Here is a 24,431-nt window from a genome sequence, read left to right on the forward strand (position 1 = left end):
GCAGAGAACACCACCGAGAGCATATTCTATGACAGTGAAAGATAAAGATTGGCTGTGGCACAGGGAAATTCCTTTGGTGCAACTTCCATGTTGGATTGCATTGGTCAAAGCAGAATCAACACTTAGCTCAAAGGCCAAGTTGCACTATGGGATTTTGCAGCAGGCCTTGGCTTACAAATACATGAAGCCCCTCTTCAGAGAGCTCTCCTGTAGCACAAGTTACCTTGTAGGGATATGGCCTAAAATTCAAGGTGGATGCTGTGTTTGACTTGTTTAGACAGGGTTTTTTGCTATTATAATGCAGTGTTCTTGTGCAAATACTACTTCATTTGATGTTTTGAGAAGTACATAAAGTGGTGCTTTCTAGAACTGGTGCTGTGGTGGGTTGACCCTGGTTCGGTACCAGGTGCCCAGTAAAGCTGCTCTATCACTCTCTCCCTCAGCTGGACAGGGGCAAGAAATAAAATATGAAGCTTGTAGGTGAAGATAAGGATGGGGAGAGATCACTCGCTACCACCGTCACAGGCAAAGCAGACTCAACTTGGGGAAAAATGAATTTAATTTATAGAATCATAGAATAGTTAGGGTTCAAAAGGACCTTAAGATCATCTAGTTCCTGCTGTGGGCAGGGACACCTCACACTAAACCATGTCACCCAAGGCTTCATCCAATTAGAGTAGGAAAAACACCTTCCCTTCTTCTTGGCCTTAACTTTATTCCTGATTTTCTCTGTCTCCTCCCCCAGTGTGGAGCAGGGGCTCGGGGAAGGGGGGTTGCTGTCAGTTCATCCCATTGGCTCTGCCACTTCCTCCTCCTCAGGGAGAACTTCTCATATTCTTTCCCTGCTCTGGTGTGGGTTCCCTCCTACAGGAGATAGCTCTCCATGAACTTCTCCAGTGTGAGTCCTCCCCATGAACTGCTCCAGTGTGGGTCTCTTCTGTGGTCCTGCCAGGAAGCTGCTCCAGGATGCGCTTCCCATGGGATCACAGCCCCCTTTTGGCATCCACCTGCTCTGGTGTGGGGTCCTCTATGGGCTGCAGGTGGATATCTGCTCCACCGTGGACCTCCATGGCTGCAGGGCATCAGCCTGTCCCACCATGGTCTTCACCACAGATGCCAACCTTGGTACCTGGAGAGTTGTTTCTCTCACATATTCTCACTACATTCTCTGGCTGCATGTTGTGCAGGTTTTTTTCCTCTTCTTAAACACGTTATCCCAGAGGAGGTACTACTGTGACTGATGGGCTCAGCTTTGGCCAACAGTGGGTCTGTCTTGGGACCATCTGGCATTGGCTCTATTGGACATAAAGGATGCTTCTAGCACCTTCTCACAGAAGCCACCCTCTGTAGCCCTCCCACTACAAAAACCTTGCCATGCAAACGCAGTAGAGGTGGCATTGTAAAGGCACAGTATTCAAGCATTCCTGCCCTTAGAGCTACCTGCAGTGCATAGCTTGTGTTAGCTAGGCTGAAGCTCCATATACAAAGCTAATGGAAAATAAAATGCTACTTCAAATTAAAATACTTTTTTTGTTTCCTGTTTGGATGGTAATTGGACGGTACCTGGCACTCCAGTCAGCAGTAAGTGGCTGCTGTTACTCTTACTCCTTTCCACAGATCCATCCAAGTTAAAACTGATCAAACTGCAGATAAAAGTGAAGATGGGGAAGTGTTGTTTCATGTTACCATGGTGTGTGTGTGGGGAGGGATGTTTAAGTAAAATTTTAATGTTTACTAGTGGTACGAGGTAGTGTCATAATTGGTTGAATCAGGCCCTGAGCTGGCATGATTCGGGGAGAGCTTGGGTGAAGATCTGGAACATCTCCAGCAGTGGAGAAAATACTAGGACTTTCCTGCAGAGTCTGGGATTTGGGCTGCAAAATAATTACATGTGGATGATTTTTCCAGGTAAGCAGGAAAAGGTGACTGCTGTAAAGGTTAAGGATGTGTGCTTTGTAGAGCACCTCATACAGTGGATTTCTGGTCTGGATTAAGATCTGAGAAGTGCTATCAATCATTCTGCTACAAGTAAGTGGGAAGGTTTGAGGTCTGCACTCTTCTTTCTGTTTTCTCATAAAAAAAATAAAAACCAACAACAACAACAACAAAAAAACAAACAACAAAACCAACCAACCAACCAACCAACCCCCAAAAACTTGCAAACTGGCATTCTGTGAATGGTATTATTTGCAATGACATGCCCTCTATTTTGGCATGATGCTTCCTCAGAGCTGCTACCTTATTGTCTACTACTATAAACTACAATGTGGCATAACTGGAACAGGAAACTGATCTTGCATCAGACTTTCCTACAGGCTGCTACAGCAGAGACTGTATAATGTTTCCTATGCCAAACTGTCCAAACATCCAGCTACTCACAGTGGGGAGCTTCTTTTTAACTCCATAAACATTTATCAGAGTAGTTTGTCTCAAGAAAAACATTAAGCACTATTTGTATTTGAGTAAAGAAAAAAAAGCAAAGGGCAGATAGTGAAGGCAAGTTCCATGGGATTTCCCTGTTGCTGTTTCCACTAATATCCCAGAATAGAAGATATCAGTATCTGTTGACTTTGCATGTGCCTGCTCCTGTTTATGTATGCTCACGTATGGATGTGCGAGATGAAATTCATTCTTTTGGGGAAGGCCTTAGGTTGAACACTCACAGAAACCTGAGGTCATTAATTCCTAGGAGGCAGAGGAAGGCAAGGGTAGAGTTAGCATTAAGTTGAATAGTTACAAGGTTTTGCATGCTCCTGTTGATGCTAGAAGCCTTTCTGTCTCTGAGAGTGCCTCGAGAGCTGCTGTATTGCAGTAAGTAGCAAGCAGATGCTTCTAATACAACATCTTCACAGAAATTAGGGTTTGAAAACCTTTGTGATACCCTCCTCCTTTCCACCTTTCCAGCTGTTTGTCTCCCAAAGCAAAGTTGCTCTTCCAGTTGATCAGCACGTCCAGGAAGAAACGCTCCACAGCTTTTCCCAGGGTAAAGATGTACGGTCTGTCCTCTGCGGTTAGTTCTCTCATAAAGCCTGTGTGGTCACAATCATTAGAGATGCTTTTGCAAGAACTGCTATTAAAAGCCAGGAACAATAGGGTTTTACTTTACGTGATAGATCTTTTGAATCTTTCTGGGTAAGCAGCTGGACTGATCACTGTTTAATAACTGTGGGCATGGGAGAGAAGTTTCTCTAATATCTGTGCTGTCAGTTTGACCTAGGCGGAGTGGGTGATGAGTCTCTCTGGGAGAGCAGCCAAATAGCTACAGCTTCAGTGGCTCTGAGGCATGGCTTGCTCCACAGCTTTGGGGCTGCTTTACCAGGGCTACTGTTCTCTGAGTATAGGGTTCTTTGGCTGTTTTGTTGTTTTTTTTAGCAGTTACTGTAGACTGATGGAATACATCTGTATAAGTGCGTAGGACAGCCTGTGCATGTATTTGTGACCTACAATAATTACTGCAGCTATGTGACATGATGGTGCCTTTCTCTGACCAGATCTGTATTTTTTATATATTTACACACACACGCACACACACCCCCTTTCTTTTTTTTTTAACTTAAAACTCTCTTCCAAGTAGCAGTTAATTGTAGGAGCAGTATTTCTACTGTAATCCTTTCATGGGTTTAGTGAACTCTTCATGGACATTTCTGAACTATTGGTTATTGGAAGCTGATGGAGGAAGGGTCATTTTAAGCTTGTCTTATTTCTTGTGCTCTTTCCCTATAGCTCTGGCTCTTGGCCACAATCCTAGCAGATGCAGTGCAAGGGCAGCCTTTTGTCTGGTCCAAAGCAACTGCTGCTTGCAAGAATAGAGCCCAAAAGTGAAAATATATGGAAATGTTGAAAAGAAGGAGGAAGGGAAATGCTGTTATTTATCCTAGCCTTTAAAAAAATGAATGTTTTAAATCACTTAGAAGTGATCCCACTTTCCCCCTTGCACCCACTCCCTCATGCTGGTGCAGCCGTTTGTGAGACTATATGGTGAACTGTAGAGGGTCTGAAAAATAGCCCTAGATGATATACATTGCTAGTAACTAGAGAAGATTTTCCACTTGCTATGAATCAGCAGCTGTGTTATTTCCTTGATTTGTTATTTAGAGTCCCACAGATGATTTGTTTTCTAGAAATCTCTATAAAATACAGTCCTTGAATGCTACCCTTTGCAGTGACTAGGCATGCTTCTATCAGGGGAGAAGGAAGAAAAATTCATCTGGAAACAAGGAATTAGGTCATGATAGTCTTCCCCCCCACCAAGGTCTTTTGGAAGATAAGGAATTTAGACAGTTCTATGCTTTGAGCCATTCTTCAAACATCCTGCTTGTCTTTCAAGTAGTAATCGGTCCCTGGGCTTCCTTTATGCATCTTTTTATAATATTGAGGGTGGTTTGTTCACTGTATCAGGCAGAAGCATCTGTTGTCTTCCAGCCTACTTAGAAGTGCTATTTTGCAGCCCATAGGTATGCTATTTTGAATCGTCTTGTAAATACGTCTATGCATCTTCTCCTCTATGTGCCGAAATAAATTAATTTTCAAACTAGCCTCTGCTATATTTACCACAGATAAATGTGATAGGAACAGCTGCTTTTTTTCTGAACTAACCTTTACTTGTATCCCAGTGGTGCACTTAGGACTCTGATGTACAGCCCTATATGAAAATCAACACGCAGAATAAGAAAAGTACAAATCGTTTACTAATCTCTTTTCACCAATAGCTGTATCTTAAATGTTAACTTAATTGAAACCTTAGATCTGGTCTGACTTCTCTAAAAAACAGCAGAAAAACCCAACCCCAAAACAATTGTGCATACCTGTAGGTAAGGAGTAAGTAAGCATGCTTATCTTCCCTAACCTCTAGTCTACCTGACTTGCTTTGATATATATAAAAGTAAGAGAATCGTGTTTCTGAGCACAAGTAATTGTTTGGGGTTTCAGTAGATGATCTCCTGGGGATGTGCTTCTTTTCTAGAGAGGTTCTTTAGCTGTCCTCTAAAGCTGCTGTGGAAGGAGATAGAATACTGGCTCGGAACCATTGTTGTTGTTCTTGCCCATTATTGCATTCCATATGTGTAATAGTTAGGAATATATATCTAATGTTTTGACCCTTAATGTTAAGATTCTCCTGCATATGCTAGACTCTCACAGTACCGCAGGGTTAATTTTATCTCCAGCTTCCTTTTGTATTTATGCAAACAAATGTTTGGTGTATTGGCAATAATTACGTTTCTATTAGGAATATGTTCAGTTACTAATGGATGTCAAAATGCATAGGAGTGAAAAGGCTTGCCTTCCAGAGATGGAACTGTTATTAATGCTTAAATGATTCTATTCAAATCCAGTTAACGCATCAGTTGTTAGGCATGCCAGTGTATTTGTTAGTGCAGTGCACTCTGTGATACTGACCTGGGATTTTCCCACAGGTATGAAAGTGTTAATTTAATTAGAAGCATAAGGTTTGGTGCCATAGGAATAAAGGGCCTGCAGACGCTGAGCTCGCAATTGCTTACGCCACGTGCTTAGCTTTAACTTTCTGCACAGTTGCATTGCTTTCAGTAGACCCTCTTCTGTGAAAGGAGTCCTGTGTATGCTGGCATTTGTGAGATGAAGACACTTAATGTCACATTTTAGACTGTAAGTTTCTGCTATATGGGAAGCTGTCCCTTTACCAAGAGGCCCAGCTGCAGCAGGCTGGCTTCCCTCACAGACACAATTGTTGATTTTAAAGAGGAAACATTCAGGCCCATAAGCACATACTTACAATGTTGGATTATGTCCCAAATTTGACCCACGTTGTTTTGTCCTATTTTCTCCTTTATAATCTTTTCGCACAGTCCATGTAATTTTTGTGTGTTCTGCTTTGTTCTTCAAAGCACAGATTAAACCATACTTCTCTTGAAACAGATAAATTCCAGCAGTATTGGGTCCTAGAGCAACCCTCCAATTTCACAGACCAGAGAGCCACAAAAAGAAATAAATACGGTTGAGCAGAGATTTTAGTCTTGGGTTTTTGCAAGGTCAGAATACCAACAATAACAACAAAAAAGTTATGTTTGCATGAATTAGTTAAAACATTGGAGAATAATACTTTGGCAAAAGAAAAGTAACCCTAGGCTTGTGACTGATTTTTGCAGTTAAAATGGGAGTTGGGAGTCCTAGACTGTGAACTGGTGAGTTTTCTGAACAGCAGAATTGAAGAAATCTGACTTCTTCTCTGAACTGGAGCAAAGCACATTAGGGCATCCAGGCAGGCAGGTGATCTCCTGACCCCCTTCCCCCCAGCAGAGCTCCAGCCCACATTTCCGTCTTCATGGGCACCTGGAGCTTTACCAGTTCATGGAAACAAAACCAAGCCCAAGGATGGAGGAACTGCTGAACATGGCATCAGCTCTGGCTGGAGACATTCTGGCAAGTGTGTGTATCCCCTTTCCCCACAGCAGCTGAGGCTGCACCACAATCCTTCCTTCCTTGGAGGCAGAAGCAGGCTCTCCTCTACCCAACTACCTATTTTCCCAAAACCTGTTGGTGAGGCAATACCTTTAGATCTCTTCCTCTCAGCCAAGTTTTATTGAAAGTGACTGATTTCAGAAATGATGAGCGACTAGTCATGTGAAAAGCAGTGCAGTTGCACATGTCTTATTCCATTCAGAAATTGGGATAAAACTGTTTTCTGGTTCAAGCTATGTAAGTTGTGGATGCAATTTTGTGCTTGACTCTGCATAGGTGAGGGCTCCCTGTGGGAGGATGAAGGCAATCCCAAAAGCTGCTTCACAGCAAATCTTCAGCACCAAGATATCCCACGACTTCTGTACCTCTACTCATCTTCTCACCCAGTCAGTGCCAGGAAAATACCAAAATATGCCATCTTTACACCATTTTATAGCCAGTAAAATTGTGAAGGACTTATTGAGGTGAAGTATGAGATTGTCAGTGCAGAGGGCTACTCTTATTAACTAAACCTGATGCTATCAATCACCTCTTCATTGGCTGTTCAACTAACAAAAGGGCTATAGTTGAAAGCCCTTTTTTGTCTGAATGGGAATGGGCCATCCCAGTGGTGCTGCGGGTGCTCACAGCCTCAGCTGCCATGTTCAGGGGCAGCTGGACCAGGTACTGTCATTCAGCACCCAGACACAAGGGTAGGAAACTTATAGGAATAATAAGAGGTGACACCTCAATATCCTTAGGGATTAAGCCCAAATGACTTGCTGAAGGTTGCCAGACAGGAGTCTTTTATGGATGACAATTCATTTTTCTCTGTTCCATCTCCTTTTGCCCTCCGTCCCTTCTCACCCTTTGCAGCAGCAGCAAAAGCTGCAAAGTTGAAATGCAAAAAGCTTTCAGCAAGTAAAGCCAAACGGTGATTAGAAGAGGTGCCAGGGATGAGATAACACTTGGATTTGGTAGGAGCAGTTCGTCCTTCCTTGTGGCAGTCACACCACATATTTTGACTTGCTACAGTAGTTTCCTGTGTGCTGGTATGCACTGGTTTGATACAAATTGTAGAAACAGGCTCCATCAGGAGCTGCCCTGAAGGGTTGTTGATTCATTTAGTCCCACAATGAAGACTGAGCGAGCTATTATTTCAAAAGGCAAGCTGGATCCAGCATGTATTTGTATCAACACGCCAAAGATGACACAACTAGTGCCTCACCCAGTCCAGCAAAGTGGGGTTTTGCTAATGCTTTATTTGGTCTCCGTGTTTGGCTGGGAGACAGGCAATGCTCTTGTCGTGTGTTATCTTTATGAACAGTAAACTAAAAACATTCTGCGAGGGGGTGGCCCTGATGTGTTCTGCTCACTTGGTTTCTGTGTGCTCTCTTCTGCATAGGTTAAAGTGGGAGATGTAGCTGGGAGGATGAGGACCGCAGGCTTCTGGGGATGCCGCAGTGACTGGGATGCCTGCCCGCCAAGTGCAGCTAGGAGCTCCACACAATTCCTGCAGTGTTTTGGAAGTGACAAGGAGAGCTGGTGGGTGGCATTGCTGATGGGGTGCTGATGGGGTACTTATGGTCCTGGTCAGCCAGCGTTCAGTGTCCGGTTCCCACCCACATGTGGGGTCTTCACAGGTTCCATACCAGCACTCTCCTGGAGAGCCCACAGGCACGAACACATCTTTCCAATTAGAGGGGTTTTGTGCCTCTCGTTTTTAAGGAACATTTTTAACATTGTCAAAGTTGAGGCAACCGGAGCTTTCTTTGATCCAGGGGCGAAGTCGACTCAGATCTGCTTTGCCCAGTTTTATTTAAAGACCATGACTACCACTTCTGAAATGTTACTTGCGAATGCTATGTTATTACATTATCTGCTTTTCCATCTGTTAAATGCCATGGTTCCAGCAGCAAAAATACCACTGTCTGACTGTAGCAGCTGTCAAAGGTCTTATTTAGTCATCTTCAAGAAGTAGTAAAACCCGATACCACCAAAGATAAGCCAAGTTTTGTTACGATAAAACTTTCTTTGGATGTGATGTTAGGAATGTTACTATTTATAGTCACCCTGGCTTTTTATTGCTGAATAGGAGGGAGATAGTACACATCTATAATTTTAAGTAAAATTATTTGCTTATTCCTGGTTTAAACACTGTCACGTTGTTGTTTATAACCTGTGTACAAATATATAGCCCTGTGTGTAAATCTGGCCTTGGCATTCTGCATGGTTGTTCCCTAAATCTAAATGATGGCACCTATGACCAGGCTGCTTCACACAGGATAAAGAAATGTTGTTTGAGTCAAACCCATCTTCCACCATCTGTGTAACCCAAATGACTTCACAACAATGCAAAACTTACAAGCATAACTCATGAAGCAGGAGATACCCTTAACCAAGTCCTATGTACCACTTAGAAGTGAAAATTACAGTTCCATAGTGAATAGTGAGTGATAATTGGGACAACAAATTAAATGGAGCATTGTTTATATTAATTGAGTAGTTCTGAAGACTTACTGATGTCAGGGGTCCCATTAATAAGCATCATCTAATCGACTGTATTTCCCTGGGGAGCCTCCCAGCCTCAGCCTGACAAAGGAAACAACCAAAGAGGTTCTGCAACATTGCAGCTCCACAGTGCTGCACACAGACAAGCTGTATGTCTGTAGGAGGGTAGGGCACCCCCTCCATGCTCGTGACTGCTCTTGCACCTCTCTCCCCATGAGCTCAGCACCTGCTGGTCCTTCAACCTGCCTGGAAAACTACTGAAAAGCGCAGTCCTGAGCACAGCCCAGCAGGAGCAGGGGTGATGCTGTGGTGCCCACATGGAGGCACGGAGGTGAGCGGTGCCTTACAGCAGCTGGAAGACACATCGGCAACACCAGCAGTTCTCCTGGCACTGCACGGGCATCTCCCTCCTCAAAATCAGGGATGTATAAACACTGTGTAGAAGAAATACACGTTTTAGGGCTAAACCCCTAAAACATGGGAAGAAGTTGGGCTTGGGTGTGGGCTCTTCCCAGTGGCAACAACTGCAACCCGCTGCCAGGTAAGGCACTTTTGTGGTGTGGGGTTTGTTTCTTCTTTCCTTTTCCCCAATAGCACTAGCACTCTTGCTGCTGCCATGGGGAGGGCGGCAGGAGCCACACTGGAGGGGTGGCACAGCATGTTCCCTGTGCAGTACACAGCGCTCCTGGGCCAACCCTCGTCCGGGGCCTGCTGGGATGGCCCAGTGCCTCAGCAGTGTCATGGTTTGGTGCCCACTGGCCATGTGCCATCCCAAGGGCTCCCTCTCCATCCTGGGGGCTTCCCCATGCAGTGCTGATCCTGCCCAGTGCTTCAAACCCCTCCCTGGGCACTGGGCAGCGGGGTGATGGGGTGGTTGAGGGGGAGGGCAGGCAGAGCAGTGGGAAGATGGGGGCTGTTGATAAAGCTTCAACCACCAAACCGGTCTGTAACCATGTGATTTGGCACAGCACAAGGAGCTGTAGCTAACAACACAAAAGGTGAATAATTGCAGGTCATGGCATTCACCCTCCCTATTTAAAAGTGATTAAGCTCTGGGTGAGGGCAGGCAGCTGCAGGTTTGGGCTGCCTTTGTCCCCCTGGCAATGGCTAACGAAGCACTGATGTCTGGCAGGACGTCTCCTCCAGCAGCCCCCTTCGCCCAGAGCAGGGCCACTCCAGGGTGGCCTCACTGTGCCCACTCCTGGTGGTGGGTTTTGGAGGGGATAGGTGCACAACATGAATACCAAGGGTCCTCCTTCTCCTGCTGCTCATTTCTCCACCTGAATTGGCAGAGGGGATGTAAAGCTGCAATGTGGGGTAAGTCACAACCACTTGTGCCTGCCTCAAGGAGATGGTAACCAAAGGGGCAGGAAGGGAGAACATCAAACTTTGGCTTAAGACAGGCATGCGCAGGCTGGCTTTCTGCTGTGCTGCTGCCTTGAGTCACTTCCCAGGCCTTGGGGCCAGAGCTTTAGAGGGGTTTGTGGGCTAATGGACCTGCCTTTAGTTCTGTACTTGAAAATAACAGGTATGTTTAACTAAAATGAAACACCTAAACGCTGGGAGCACAGAGTTTTTATAATGCTAGTGAAGGGGAAAGTAAAAATAAAAGGGCTGGTTTCCAATTAGAAAACTGTAACCTATATAAAACTGTATCTTATCAGGATTGTCTTATCTAATTTCAGTAATTGTGAGGTGCCACATGTTCCTACAAGTGAATGTGTCCTTGAAAAAGAAACAGTAGCTGCTGCAAATTATTGCAGAGGGCTTGGACTGAATAGGAAATTCCAGGGATATTGCTAGTAAGTGTAGAAATGTTGACTTTGGGACTGCAGCTGTCTGTTTGAGCTAAGGGTGTGCAGAGTCTTGCTGTCAGTCGGCAGGGACAATGCTTTGGTACGATTAATGTGGCACTTCAATGCATGAATCCTGTAAGAAGGAGGATGAAGATAAAACAGAGGTTGGACGAGGCCTTGGGTGATACGATTTAGCATAAGGTGTCCCTGCCCACGGCAGGGGGGTTGGAACTAGATGATCTTAAGGTCCTTTCCAACCCTAACGATTCTATGATTCTATGAAATCACCAGTGTTTGCTAAATGCTCCTTTCCTCTGACTACTGAAGGTCTTTTGATTCCTTCCCTATTGGAGTCTAAATGTCTGCTGGATCTTCTCAGAGCTGCAGCATCATTGGCCAGGAAAATTAATTATTTTCTTTTGTCTTCCTAATTATTATTTTTTTTTCCATTTCACTAAGCAATGCTTTGCAAACCCCCCACTGCCTTTGTGCATGCTTTTAATGGGCCTTTGCTGCAAAGCTTGCAGCGGTGACTCCCCAGCTAATCTTTTACAGCAACAAGTGATGTTGCATAGACCTTCAGCACTGGTAAGCCTGGGGAAGAGGTGAAGTCTGGGATGGTGAGCAAGGCATAAGGTTGCTAAAGCATGGGGGGAGAAAATGCTGCCTAATGGAGCATCATTTGCAAGTCAAGGAGTGCATTGCAGCAGACCCGGGAAAGGCTGATGTCTCTGTAGCTTCTTTTGTCTGCAGCAGGTGGAGAGGTGAGGGATGCAGCAACCAATAGTTCAAAGCAAGTCCACCCAGTACACAGCATCCTCAAAGGCTGCATAAACTACCCAGGCAGGCAAATTGCCTCCTATGAAGAGCAATTCCAGATTAGTGGGGAAGACCAACTAGTGCATGAAGGGGCTGTCCAGAGCCAAAGAACAAGACTGATGGTAAAGCACATTGCCAGGCCATTTGCTGTCCTCTCTTTGCAGGATTAAAATATTGCATACTGAGCTAAGATTCACAGCTTTGTCATGCAGGTTTGAAAAGTGTTCAATACATCTTATGGTTAGGACTCATTCTACTACCCAGGGCGGGTCACACCTAGGTAGCAGCTGTTTATGGGATATAAGCATTCATTTGGTTTGGAGTTGATTAATGACAACTTAAAATTAGACAGAGTTCTTGATCTGTAAGACTTCATGTTTCCCTTTTTATCTGCATTGTTCTCTCAAAGATCTCTGTGTAATTTTTCTACATTATCTTCAGTGTCACTCTCTGTACCTTTCTTTTATTCATTTCCTTCTCTTGTTTTCTTTCCCATGACAAGTTTTTAATTTCTTCTATAAGCTTATAGGCTTTCTTTTCCTCTTTCTAATTTTTTTCCATCAGACTCTGATTTTTCTGTTCCCATCACCATATTTTCATGCAGTCCTTTCTTCCCCCAACACACATCTCCTTGCCTGCCTCAGATTCCTGTCTGTGAATCCCCAGTGGCTTTGGGCATCTGGTCCAGGTGCGGATAGTGAAAAGATGAGGGAAGCCTTGCATTTTGAAGAAGAATCAAGTGCAAAAATAGAAAAGGCTATCACAAAGCAAAAAACACTCAAAAAACCAAAACCAGCCCAAACAAAAAACCAGGCAGTGAAAAATGGGTCACAAACTGAATATAAAACACTAATGTTGGGCTCTTGCAAGGAGAGAAAAGAAATTACATTAATGGGACAATTGCACCCACAGCATGGGGTATCTTGTTTTGCTTGACAGCGGGAGGCCACATCCAGGACACTGGGTTGAACTTTCTGGGTAAACTGAGAGGTGCCCAGAGGACAGTAACACACCTGGCAGCTGTAGAAAATAGGACCAATGAGGAAAGGCTGAAGGACTTGAGCTGGACACTAGACCTGTCCCCCCTCAAGGGAGGATAAACACCATTACTGAGTGTTTTTAGAAGAGAAGAAATGAGTGTGTATGTGGAGCCTCCAGGTATGGTTAGGTATATCGATTTAGACAGAATAATCTTAGTTCTTTTCCAGTGCTGTGTTATGAGGCTTTCCTGTGTTATTGCAGATACCCAGTTGAGGCTGTGAAACTTTCATCCTTCTTGTTTTGCAGGATGAGGTGGGAGGAAGGCAGGCTGGCAGCCACAGAACAAGCCCTCACAACCACTGCTCTCAAGCTCCACTTCTGGTTCCACTGCCAGCTCTGAGCAGTGTTATCTGCAGGTAATAAGGTTACATTTCCTGTCCTTCTTGAGGGGTTAACAGCTCTCTTTCCTGAAGTGGGCTAAAGTCTCTGTGTGAGTGGGACCATGAGGAATAAACTATTCTGGCTCACATATAAATATTTGCTGTTACAAACAAGAACAAGAGTAACTGGAGAAAATGTGAAAGACTTGTGATTTTATGTTGTCTTTTAAAGTTTGCTTTCCTGGGATGAAATACTTTTTAAACATTTCTACAGCAACCACAGCACTACAAACCCCACATCCGCTTCCACTCCAATACTTTGACAAGCTCCAAAATGCTGGTTAGTCATTGAGTCTCAGTGGCTGCCAGTGTTTTAGCCAAAGCACACATCTGCGTGAGTTGGTTCTGCTTCTTTCTTTGACCAAGTTAAAAACCAAAACAGACCAAAATGAAAAAGTTCTGGAAATGAATGCCAGGCAGTTACAGCAAGGGAGATACAGACATAATCTGTTTTATTATTAAAAGATAGCTCTGAGCACCCAAGGAGTGCTAGGCCACTCATCAATTAAAAATCACCTCAGGACCATGAACCAAGCAGTGCACTATACACTCCCATTTCAGGCAGAACAATTATAGAAAACATCTTAAAACAGATACTAAAAATAGCAGGTTAATAACCACCAGGCTTGGTATATTAGGAAATCAGAGATTTTCCTGTTTCTTTGCAGTTTTTGATATGAAGAAATGGCACAGTTCACAAACTTCTCTGGGGCTGAGATCACTGCCAGTGCAAAGCTGTGTTGGGAAATCTGCAGAGATTCATGACTGCCAGTAGCAAATCCTGTAGAAACAGCAAAGGCAGACTTGTAAAGAGTCATCTCCTCAGAACCAGGCATGGGAGTAGCAAGACCTGGAATGCCCTGGTCTTTCACCAGTACCTTATAGCTGGGGTGAAATGGGATAAAGCTATGAGGAGCATCCTGGAAGAAGAGGGTGCTAGTGCAGGAAACCCTTCCTGCAACCTGGGAGAGCATGGGCACTGTGGCTTTGATGGTGCAGAGCTGTCTCCTACTGCTTTCTGCAGTCCCAGGTGAGGTGTGTCTGGGTTTTTCCACCAAGGGGGACACAAGCTCTTTTGAAGATTAAAGTGAGCAGAAGGTGAAGAGGACCTATGGACCCCTGCTGCCTCTGAGGCAGAGCTGTTCCCAAAAGCATATTCCCAAGCACTTAGTTCGGTTTAATTTTGAATTACTCTCACTATGGCTTTCCCTGTTTACCCCAGAAGTCTTGGTTCATTAGGTCCATTAGTGCAATTAGGGATTCAACACAGCAGAGCACTTAAAAAACATCAGTCCAAAGGGTGTTTCACTGGCAGCTGATGTGACTTTGTGACTTCGCTCCTATTACACGGGAAAAGCTGCATGCACAAATATGAATGCCTGAGTGTGAGAGTGTGGCATTTTGTTCTCCCATGAAAAAACGTGAGTCTTGATGTGGTACCATGGTCTGATGGCAAAGCAGAGCTTGCAAGGCTCTGCATTACAGGTGGGCTCTGTGGCAGAGCATCCTGAGTGTCTCCCTGCCACCTCAGGCTCAGCCCTCACACCCTGGGAAGATCATCCACCCCAGAGCAGCAAACATGGTCTCTTGTCTGGAGGTAGAACATGAATAATGGAGGAACAGAGGCACTGCCAATTGGTGGTCAGCATGGCCCCACATCTCCAGACTATGTTTGTGGGTTAGTAGCATAACACACAGCTGTCTGCTGGAGGTGGTGGATGTGTACCATGAACCAAATCCTGCCATGGCTGCTCTTGGAGAGCAGGGTGCCTGGGAGTGATGTGGGAGGCAAGTTTCAGCCTTACATAAGCACCAGTTTTCTTCTCTCATCTGGAAGGGAACTGGTCAGGTCGTGGGGCAGTGCTGGCATTGTCTGGACCAAGCTGCAAGCCAGGATTGAGTTATTGCTGCATGGATTTGGGAGAGGCACATTCTCCATGTTGTCCCACAAATAAACTTCTGCTGAATCGGTGCAATGAGAGGAAAATAACTTTTCTGGGAAAGATTGATAGCATATGCTACAGTTGTTATGGGAATGTTGCCTTCCTTTGGACAAGTAGTTTTTGTTTGATAATGTGGGAGATGATCATGATCCACTTTTAGATTTCAATATGGAATAATATAAGACAGCATCTCTTGATATCAGTGGGAAATGAGCCTATTTATGCCAGACAGAATTTGGGCATGGCAAACCAGAGCATCCATATGCTGCAAAGCATTATACACCCTCCCTAAGTACTTTTCTAGTTAGTTCCTTATAATTCAATATGCTCAAAGTAGTGGCAGGCTGTGATGTGTTTCTGGCACTTGTGCAAGCAGAAAATCCTGTTAGGAGCATAAAGCTGCCTAACCCATCGACTGCTTTTTACATGCTCAGCACCATCAATCACTGCCGTGCTGCAGCAGCTGGGCAAGGTGCAATCGTGCCAGACATGTTTTGGCAAGGAGCAATGCCATCAGGGCTCGTGGGCACAGTTTGGAGGAGGGGGTTTACTGCAGTGGTGAAATCACAGCCCCTGGGCAGCTGCCTCGCCCACACCATGGATAAATGCCTTTGCGGGAGATGAGGCTGAAGGGGACATACAGGCCACCCTGGCCACTACATTTTACAGCCTGGTGTGTTAACCTAGACCTTGCAGGGTTTCTGCTTGGGTTAATATGCAGGAGCATAAGCTACGGCAGCTGTTTGCCTGTTGGCGAAGGGACAGGACATACCTCTGCAGCAGCTATGGCTCCAAGGACCCCAGTTACGTCCAGCTGCTCTTCATTCTGTAACCAGTGTGTGCAGAGTATGCACCTTCACAGGGCGGTACTGACTCTTCAATTAGTTGAACACCTACAAATATTCCAGAGTTTTCAGTATTTTTCTCAGACAAACTTTATTAAATGGAACAAATTCTTCCTTAGACCATCTCACCCATCACATCCTCAGTCTGTCCAAACTACTGTCAAGTCACCACATCCCAGTGCATAAACCCGGCCAAACAACTTCACCTTGCACTGTGTATGCACAGTGTTATATGGGCTGTTGCCCCCCTGCCAAAGGCTGGGAGCAAATCAGAGCTGAGGAGAAAGGGATAAAGCACTTCATTAGAAAAAATAAAAATCTGGTGAAGTTTCTGACTGCAAAGGCATCTCCTATACTTAAAATGCAGGTATTGGAATTTCCTATAAACACTCAAATACACATTTCAATAAACATTCCTTAAAAGGACTTATTTTATAAAATCTTTCAAAAGAGAAATCATGCAACAAAAAATGGCCCACGGTTCATTAATAGCTTATTTATTTTTGTTTCATTTAGCTAAAAGCACTGTGGTGGAGACCAGTTCCTAAAAAAGTGTGGATTGCTGCTGTTGGATTGCCATCAGCCTTGCTCAGCACAGGAACTGAACGTCACAGCCTTCTGACAACTTTGCAAATGGATGCATCTCCTGTTGCCATGGAAATGGACCTGAGCTCACTGAAAGCTGGGTAATGGGCTCTAAAGTCATCACTCCTTATATTGAAAATATGTTGGGGTGATATCAGTTGGTAGTAGTAGTAATAATAATAATAATAATAACATCTCAGCTTGTGGAATATAGTCTTTGCTGGGTTTGTTTTACAGTAGTGTTATGTTCATGTTTGTATGTGAATTATCTGGTGAAATATAACCCTCTCATTTATTTTGTACTTACTGACCACAGTGTTGCAGCTGTTAGATACCACCCAAACCCAGCAACAGGGAGAGCATCACTAAGAAAATGGATTTGAGGAACACAATTGTTTGTTTTAACTAACCAGGTGGATGGACACAACTGACCATTTCTTTTATCATCAGTGTCTTGTTGCACAACCATTTTCCATTAGTCCTGAAGTGTTTGCTTGATCTACTGCCATTAGAATATATGTTAAAGTTCAATATAATTATGTCCCACGTTAACGTCCTTTCATTTTGCTGTGTTCAGCAATCTCCAGCTTTGCCTTAGTTTCACAGAGTTCTTAGTTGTACTTAAAATGTTTGCCTCTAGCTTCATAGTAACATCTTGCTAATCAAACAATACTGGCAAAGAAAATTATGCTATGCAGATAAACTTGACCATGAGAATTTATACTGTAAAAAAAATTAAGGATTTTAGGGAATAACTGTGGCTGTAGTCGAAAGGGTGAATGCAGGGCTGCAAACAAAGAAAATAAAAGATAGAAGTCATCTTCTCAGCCTATGGTTTTGTGGAAAAACCTACACTTATCAAGAATCCTGCAAAAAACAATATGCCAGTCTTCACCTTGAGATATTTTAATAGGTTGCTCTTTAATTATTTACCTTCATCAAATTAGCAGGAGAGTAGTTTTTTTACTGTAATATCAGCTGTTGAGAAACAGTATTGTACACCAGAAACTATTGTGATTTTTTATTACTGCGGCATATTAAAATATGATCTTGAAATGCTTTTAAATCTGAGCAGCAGTCATATCAATACACTATAGGAAAATGAGATGTATGCTTTTAATTCCTGGGAAAACCTGTTACTCTTAGAGGATGTGCAAACATCTTAGGCTGAAATAATGCTGAAATGAACAGTGTGTTCATTCAGACTCTCCACCTTAATTTGTATACTTGCAGTGTGCTTATTTTTATTTACTGATCAGTAAATAGATAGTAGATAGATAAATGGGTTTTGAGACTATTTGCTTTCAAAATGTTCTTCATCAATCCTCTGTCAAGTTAAAGAGAAAACTTAGTAACCATTTTAATCTGTTTCCCAAAACCTGGCTTGTCTCCTTATGGTGCCTAGCAGCACTGAATTATTTCCAAGCCTATGCAGAGTGTCCTGCTATATTTGTTTTAAAAGATGCCTAAACTTTGTCCATTATAGTTAAAAGGAGCTCGGTGGAAGAGATCAGGTTTGTGCATTCAGAAAAGGTGCTGGTAATGAAGGAAGCTAGTGCTTTGGTAGTAAAAGTCGTTAGGCATGCAGCCAAATTCAGATCTTACAGTCTTCCTTCAGGCCATGCTTGTGAGACTCAGGGTTATTTTAATTATATTGTTTCTTTCCAGTAGATTTGAAAGGAAGAGGATTGCACTGTTCTCTTTCAGTGACAACTCTTTTCAACCTCAGAGGCTAAGTAAAGGATCTGATGATTAGCTCATTTCTGAAGAATCTTCTCACAGCCACTTTTGCATGGGGATTGTATTTTAGAGTCAGGATTGCAATTTAGAGAGCTGAGCTGGTGCAGATTGCCACTTGCAGAGTAGGGTTAGAGTTCTCCAAGCCAGTGCCAAATCAGCACAGTAATTTTAGGTACCATTTACAGGCACCGCCAAACTAACACATGGTCTTTGGAGGCTCAGGAGACATTGAGGAATACAGTGGAAAGAGTGATCCCCAGAAAAGAGAGTCACTACAGAGCTCTGGGAAGAGTCTTTCACAGGACTTGTCTCTTTTTCAGAATTATTGGAAACCTACATCCTTTTCTTCACATTATCTCCCAGTTTCAGTTTGAATAAAGTCAATGGGATATCCCCCACTGACTTCAAAGCAGCAAAGTTTTGGTATTTAGAGGAAAATCACCATGAAGAATAACAATGCAATATAAACACTCCTGTTATGAATGCAAATGTAAATAACACTCTTTTACAGCATTTATTTAAATCCCTGGGCACTGGTGGAAAATAGGTCTCCAAATAACCTAAATAGTTTGGCACATTAAACTCTCAGCCTTTGCAAATATTGGTAGTGTTTCAAAGAAAGCATTTTTAAGTGAGCAGTAAAAAGCAATTAGGCATGTAATTGTTGTTTTAGTGATTTAAGCCAATTCCCACTGCAGTCAGTGGGAGTCTTTACATTTATATCAATGGGGACTGAGTTGGAACCTTACACATTTGAAGAAAGGTAACGAAAAAGAAGGGAGGAGCAAAATTGTACAAAATCAGAATTGGGAATTTCGTAAGTCTATATAACATGCACAAAACATTTTACATGGCAGACATCTTTTGCTAGGCAGAAAGCATCTACTAACCACAACTATTAGAGCAGGCAGATGGAAAACTTTGATATATATTTTATGATGTTACTTTGATTGAAAGTAAAAGCTGTATTTATTTTTTTCAGGTGGAATTTGGAAAGAGAAACTAGTCAGAACATTTCCAATTACTTGTGAGAATCATGGATGGTGTATCTATCCACACTGCAGAGATCTGAATTCAAGATTATAAGTATTTAGTTTCCCCCTTGGTTGATGCGCAAATGCATAATGACTGTGAAGATGTACAATTCAAAACCAAGTGCCCTGGATGAATCTTTAAAGTTTTAAGTTGTCAAGACTATAGTATGTCTGAAGGGGAAAACTACTATTCTTTTTACAAGATTACAGTGTAATTTTACTGCATTAATTTTTCCCCTGAGGTATCGCAGCATCTCATTTACAGTATTTTGTTTCCTGCAGAAATGAGATTGCAGCAGATACTTTTGTCATTATCACGTCAGGGTTAGGTTCATTGCTTTAGCTAAAATCTAAATGGAATAGCAGAATATGGATGCAAATGAACTACTCAGAGTAGTGGAGTAAACACCCTCTTTCTTTTCAGTGCAGGAGGAGAGGCAGCGGACATTAAGACCACCAGCCTGGTGTGAATGTGTGAATGGAAGCTCTCCATCTACAATATAAAGGTGAGACTCTAAACTGAAATATTTCAAATCATATTCTCCTCTCAAAATGCAATGATATTTTCAAAATATAAATAATGGCTAGTAGGGAGACATGATGCAGCTCACTTCAGTGACATGGGTAAAATAAGCTTCCAAGGATTTATAGCAACCAAAGTATTACTTCTGGTGATATATAAAGCCACACACAGATCTTCCTCCAGACAATCAGAGAAACCAAGCAGAACATAGCTGAAAGGATGTATTACAAAACAAAACAGCATAGCTGCAATGATGTATTACAGGTTTTTTGACCTATTTCATCACAAGAACGGGACCTTTAGATCAAATGTGTTTGCACCAAGGCCAACTATGCCCTCCATAGAATTACTCACCAACTGCAGTAGGGCCTCAGAGAACTAACTTTTTAATTATTGGACGTTAGAAAATGTATTTTACTCTCTCCACTGAAGTGAAAATACTCCCCATTTTCAAAAAGTATTATTTCCCGCCACCCCTCCAAAAAAAAAGGCAATAAAGAACAGAGCATGAGGTGCCCGAGCAGACCGCACTATCCCCCTCAAACTTTGGGGAAGCAGTGCTTTGAATTTTGCTGACTGACCACTGGATGCCACTATTGTTCCACTGAAATTAAGTATAGCTTTACCATATTCCGATTCGTTTACTAGCCCTGAAGACAGGAGCTTAAATGGCATCAGTACACGCAATTTTCTGCAGAAAATAAGCGTTTAGATTTAAAATGATTAATGGCTTTTACTGTGTTTAGACATTTGACTTTCCTCCTTGATCAGAGCCTCTTCTCAGCAGGAATCACAGCACCAGTCTCTCCCTTCAAAGGCTTTAGCTGGCTACCCCCATCTTTTGTCTCAAGAGAAGCAATTTCAAATCCACATTCTGGTCATGCAGAATATTTAGGCATTACTCAGGGAAAGAGAAGACATTAATGACATAACACTGGCTCTCAACAAATCGAGACAAGATCTGGGCAGCTGATTGGGCAAACTGCTAGTGAGTGGCTCATTCTCCCTCTGGCCCAAGGTACTGTGGTCCCCAGCTGACGGAGGCTTCAGTGGAGCTCAGAGCCTCTTTCAGTAATAACCTTGGAGCTGAATGTCAGGATGACCTTAAGACTGGAAGAAAGTGATTTAAAAAAGCAAAATTTAATACAAATAAGTGTTTTTATCTTGCTTTTAAAAGGTTTTACCGTTTTTAACGTGGTCTGGTCTGAAAACAGACCAGTTCTGCTTCTGCTGAATCATGGGACATGGATTGCAGTATTTCTCACCATCTTCAGGTCTGCCTGTGCAGCTCCTCAAGATCTATGTTCTCTTGAAGCCCACAGGAAAACCCTGTGGTGCTCAGTACATGGTGCAGTGCTGAGGTGTTCCCAGGATTCCACCATGGTTTTGTAGCCTTCCCTCCTGTAAGGAAAGGGCTTTCCATTCACCTTTGTGCAGCACTGTCCCAGTGCCTCCACACACATCCTGTGACACATGATCTGGTATTATTTCATGGTGGTGCTTTCTGTGATTAAATTCCCACTTGGCACTGGCACTGAGCCCTGCTCTAGTTAATAGAAAGTGTGATCAACAATGATGCTTATGAGTCTCTCTCAGCTTTTCTTCAGGCGTTCTTCTGTGTAAGCTCTCTACACACCAACACTATTCATGCTTGCTGTTTGTGCCATGCAGCCACACAGTGGTTTTTTCCTTTCCAGGAGACAACTCTGTTAGGAAGGAATAGATGTTCCCCTCTTAGCTGCACTAGTTGATATTCCAGAGGCAGTCACCTCCAACAAGAGGTGAAGACAAAAACTACTGGTAGTAATGTCTTAAATCCTCTGATCTAAAACTTCACGCTCCGTCTTATAATTATGTTACATACTGGCACCTAACTGTAGCACTAAAAAGTTTTTCCCTTTTCTATAGGCTGTATCAATGGGAAATATAGGCACTTTTTTTCCTATAAAACACACATATTCCACCTTCTATTGGCAATTTTGCACACACACACAAAATACTGGATGTTACCAATTAAAAACAAGATTGCTTTATTCTAGCTGGGGAATCCCTAACCTCATTTTGTAACTGCCTTTCAAAATCACCAGGGAAATGTGGCTGTCATTTATGTGGATATAGAAACAAAAATGACAGCATAATTTATTATCATACCTAAATCAACTTTTCTCCGTGGCTCATATTTTTTCTTTTGCAATTTTCAGCAGTTGAAGTGATTTTATTTTTTACTATGGGCTCCTTTATGCTCCACCCCAGTTTCTAAAAAGATTTCTTTGGCTTCATTTCAAAAAAGCACTCTAAGATCTTGTATATCCAAGTGTACAATGTAGAATACCAGTTTTTGTTTAAAAAGGACCTGATATAATAGTAATCTAAGTGTCCTAGTAGCACAAGTCACAGCCTGTACAGTTATTGAAGACATGCACACATTAGGTGTTGTTTCTACAGACATTCAAAAGAATAACCTAAGCTAACAGAATGGGACATTCAGGCGTTTGCTGGAATGCAACCCCTGATAATACTATGCAAAAATTATTTCACATAATGATAGTTTTAAAGATCCATTTGCTGGTGTCAGTCTCTGTTTAAAGCAGCTCATTTTATTTCTTCAAGTAATGGAAAACCCTTCTTAAACTATTACCCAAGAGACCAGTAAGAACAAGTTACTCATCGTGGTCTTTCCTGTTCTGGACAGAGAGCTATTATGCTAGCTGTATTTCTCATGTTTAAACTGTGTGTGCGACTAAATGAGAAGTTTCTTTGTGCAGGTTTCAGATTAAGAACTAAGGAGAAAGCAGCTCACATTACCAAGATCTTCTTATTATCTTTAAACATGTAGGTTTTAAAGTATTTTTTTGTTTGTTTGTTTGTTTTGTCTTTTCTTTTTTCTTGGAGGCATAGCGTGCAGGAGGCATGCCAGCTATTTGCAGAGACAGCATGTCTTGGCAGAGCTGAGATACTGCTCACTTCCATATTGTTGCCCTTAAAATTTTTTTAAACAGGGATTTTATTTTTAAGATACTAATGTGAATAATGAATTTTTGCAAAATGATTTCCTTTCGGCTGGTAATCTGTCTTGACACTTACTTTTCCTCTATCAGGTTATGGTACTTGAGCATGTGAAGTTTAAATTGTACGTTGGCACTCATGCATCATGAGCTCCAGTGGGGAGTGATGTAGAATCACATACACAATTGTTTCCTTACGCTTTTGGTGAGCTAGTCCTTAACCAAGAAAATAAAGGATTTCAATGTGTCTTTAAGCAGTAAACTCACCCTAGCTCAGGCTATACTCAAGCGGCACGACATGAAGCACCTCTGTTGGGAGAGACATTGTTTGAAACTAGTTACAGCCAGGGATGCTTAAAACCCAGAGTATCAGCTGTGTTCACCATGGATAACTGTATTTTAATAGCTCTGCAAGCTAGTTACAGACAAGCTAAAGAGAGACAGGATTGAAATGGTGAGGTTCTCTTCCTTTTCTGACATTCAGTGTTACTTTGTGTTATGGTTTAAACCCTAGCCAGATGACTGCTACTGCTGAACCCAGGACACTTTGTAAGTCTCAGACTGAAAGGACTGTGCTGTGGTAAACTATTATTCTAGAAATTTTATTTTCCTAAATATTTTACTGTATGGTTGAGAATGGCACTACATGAAAGCTTTAATTCTTCTCTTCTGACGTGTATAATTCTTTTTACAGTCAATAAATGATACTGCAGTAAATTTTCTCATGGAAGAAGACTGTACTTGCACACAGCATCACTGTTAGTAACTCCAAGGCCTGTGCTGGTCCATAGGAGTGCAAAATGTATGGCAAATTCCTATGAGAGTGTCAGGGGCATATTTCTATTGAAATTCAATGTCCTAATGATCTGAAATTTGAGCTAAAAAATAAATTACAGTCCTTGGCTGTGGAATGTATTTTCCTGAAAACATACTTAACACTTTGATGCCTCAGTTCCCATGTTTAAAATTATAACACCACTCCTGCCCCTTTTTATGTGATAACCCTTCAGAGTTTGGGATTTTCTGTGTTATTTTGAGGTGCTGAACAATGGCACAGATGTGTTTATTTGCTGACAATGAAAAAGGTCTTATTTTCATGACTGGGAAGAGGTCAGGTAAACCAGAGACTGTTCTGTGGACACCATACTAACATTCTTCATTCACCACTTTCACCTGAAATGCTATTTTGCTGCTTTTCACAAGCTGTGGGACCTTTCTTTACTTTCCTGATGCTACTTTTTGCTCTTCCCTCCTTTAAAAACACACTACAACAATTTCAGACACTTTTGAGTGCCTTAGTGTTTGGTAATGACACTTACCCAACTATCTCAGCAGCTGTCAGAATGAGGAACAGTTAAATGCAAGAGATTAAGTGATGTTTAGCTCTGCTTGTAGTGGTATTTCATGCATGTGAGATGTTGAACAGATTTTTGTGAAGTTTTTTCAGATGGAGATTGAAGCAGACATGCAAAATATTGCACATATTCTCTGATGATGGTGTATGTGTAGCACAGGACAGGGTGGGAAGAAGAACAACTGTTTCATGGCACAAGTTGCTAGAGCTACTAAGATCAAAATTTTTCATGAACTATCTGCATCACTGAAACCCTTCAACACAGTTGTCATTGTCTACGTTGCTTCATGAAAGTTTTCCCTTGAACTAGTAACAGTGTGAAAATGGTTCAGCACTGAACCGGAATTGCTGCAGGCATTGTAGCCACCTGATATCCTTCTCCAAAGGTCTTTGGGTAAATCCAATAAAAGCTTACCTGGTGCCTGCCTCCCAGAATGG

General features: G+C 42.5%; 3 long non-coding RNA genes across 3 annotated transcripts; all 3 read left to right on the forward strand.

The window, feature by feature from the left end:
* Positions 1–146: 146 nt before the first annotated feature.
* On the forward strand, positions 147–1,522 carry LOC134159817 (uncharacterized). Its single transcript, XR_009963307.1, has 2 exons — positions 147–580; positions 681–1,522. It is a non-coding gene; the product is annotated as an uncharacterized LOC134159817 (long non-coding RNA).
* A 4,264-nt stretch (positions 1,523–5,786) lies between these two features.
* LOC134159776 (uncharacterized) lies at positions 5,787–8,727 on the forward strand. The gene is made up of 2 exons (XR_009963297.1): positions 5,787–6,008; positions 7,823–8,727. It is a non-coding gene; the product is annotated as an uncharacterized LOC134159776 (long non-coding RNA).
* Positions 8,728–9,842: 1,115 nt separating this feature from the next.
* LOC134159777 (uncharacterized) lies at positions 9,843–17,814 on the forward strand. The gene is made up of 3 exons (XR_009963298.1): positions 9,843–10,245; positions 12,831–12,940; positions 16,269–17,814. It is a non-coding gene; the product is annotated as an uncharacterized LOC134159777 (long non-coding RNA).
* Positions 17,815–24,431: the final 6,617 nt, after the last annotated feature.

This window comes from Pezoporus occidentalis, unplaced genomic scaffold (genome assembly GCF_034315485.1).
Source record: "Pezoporus occidentalis ecotype Australia unplaced genomic scaffold, CSIRO_AGI_Poc_V1 ctg151, whole genome shotgun sequence".
NCBI classification, from domain to species: domain Eukaryota; kingdom Metazoa; phylum Chordata; class Aves; order Psittaciformes; family Psittacidae; genus Pezoporus; species Pezoporus occidentalis.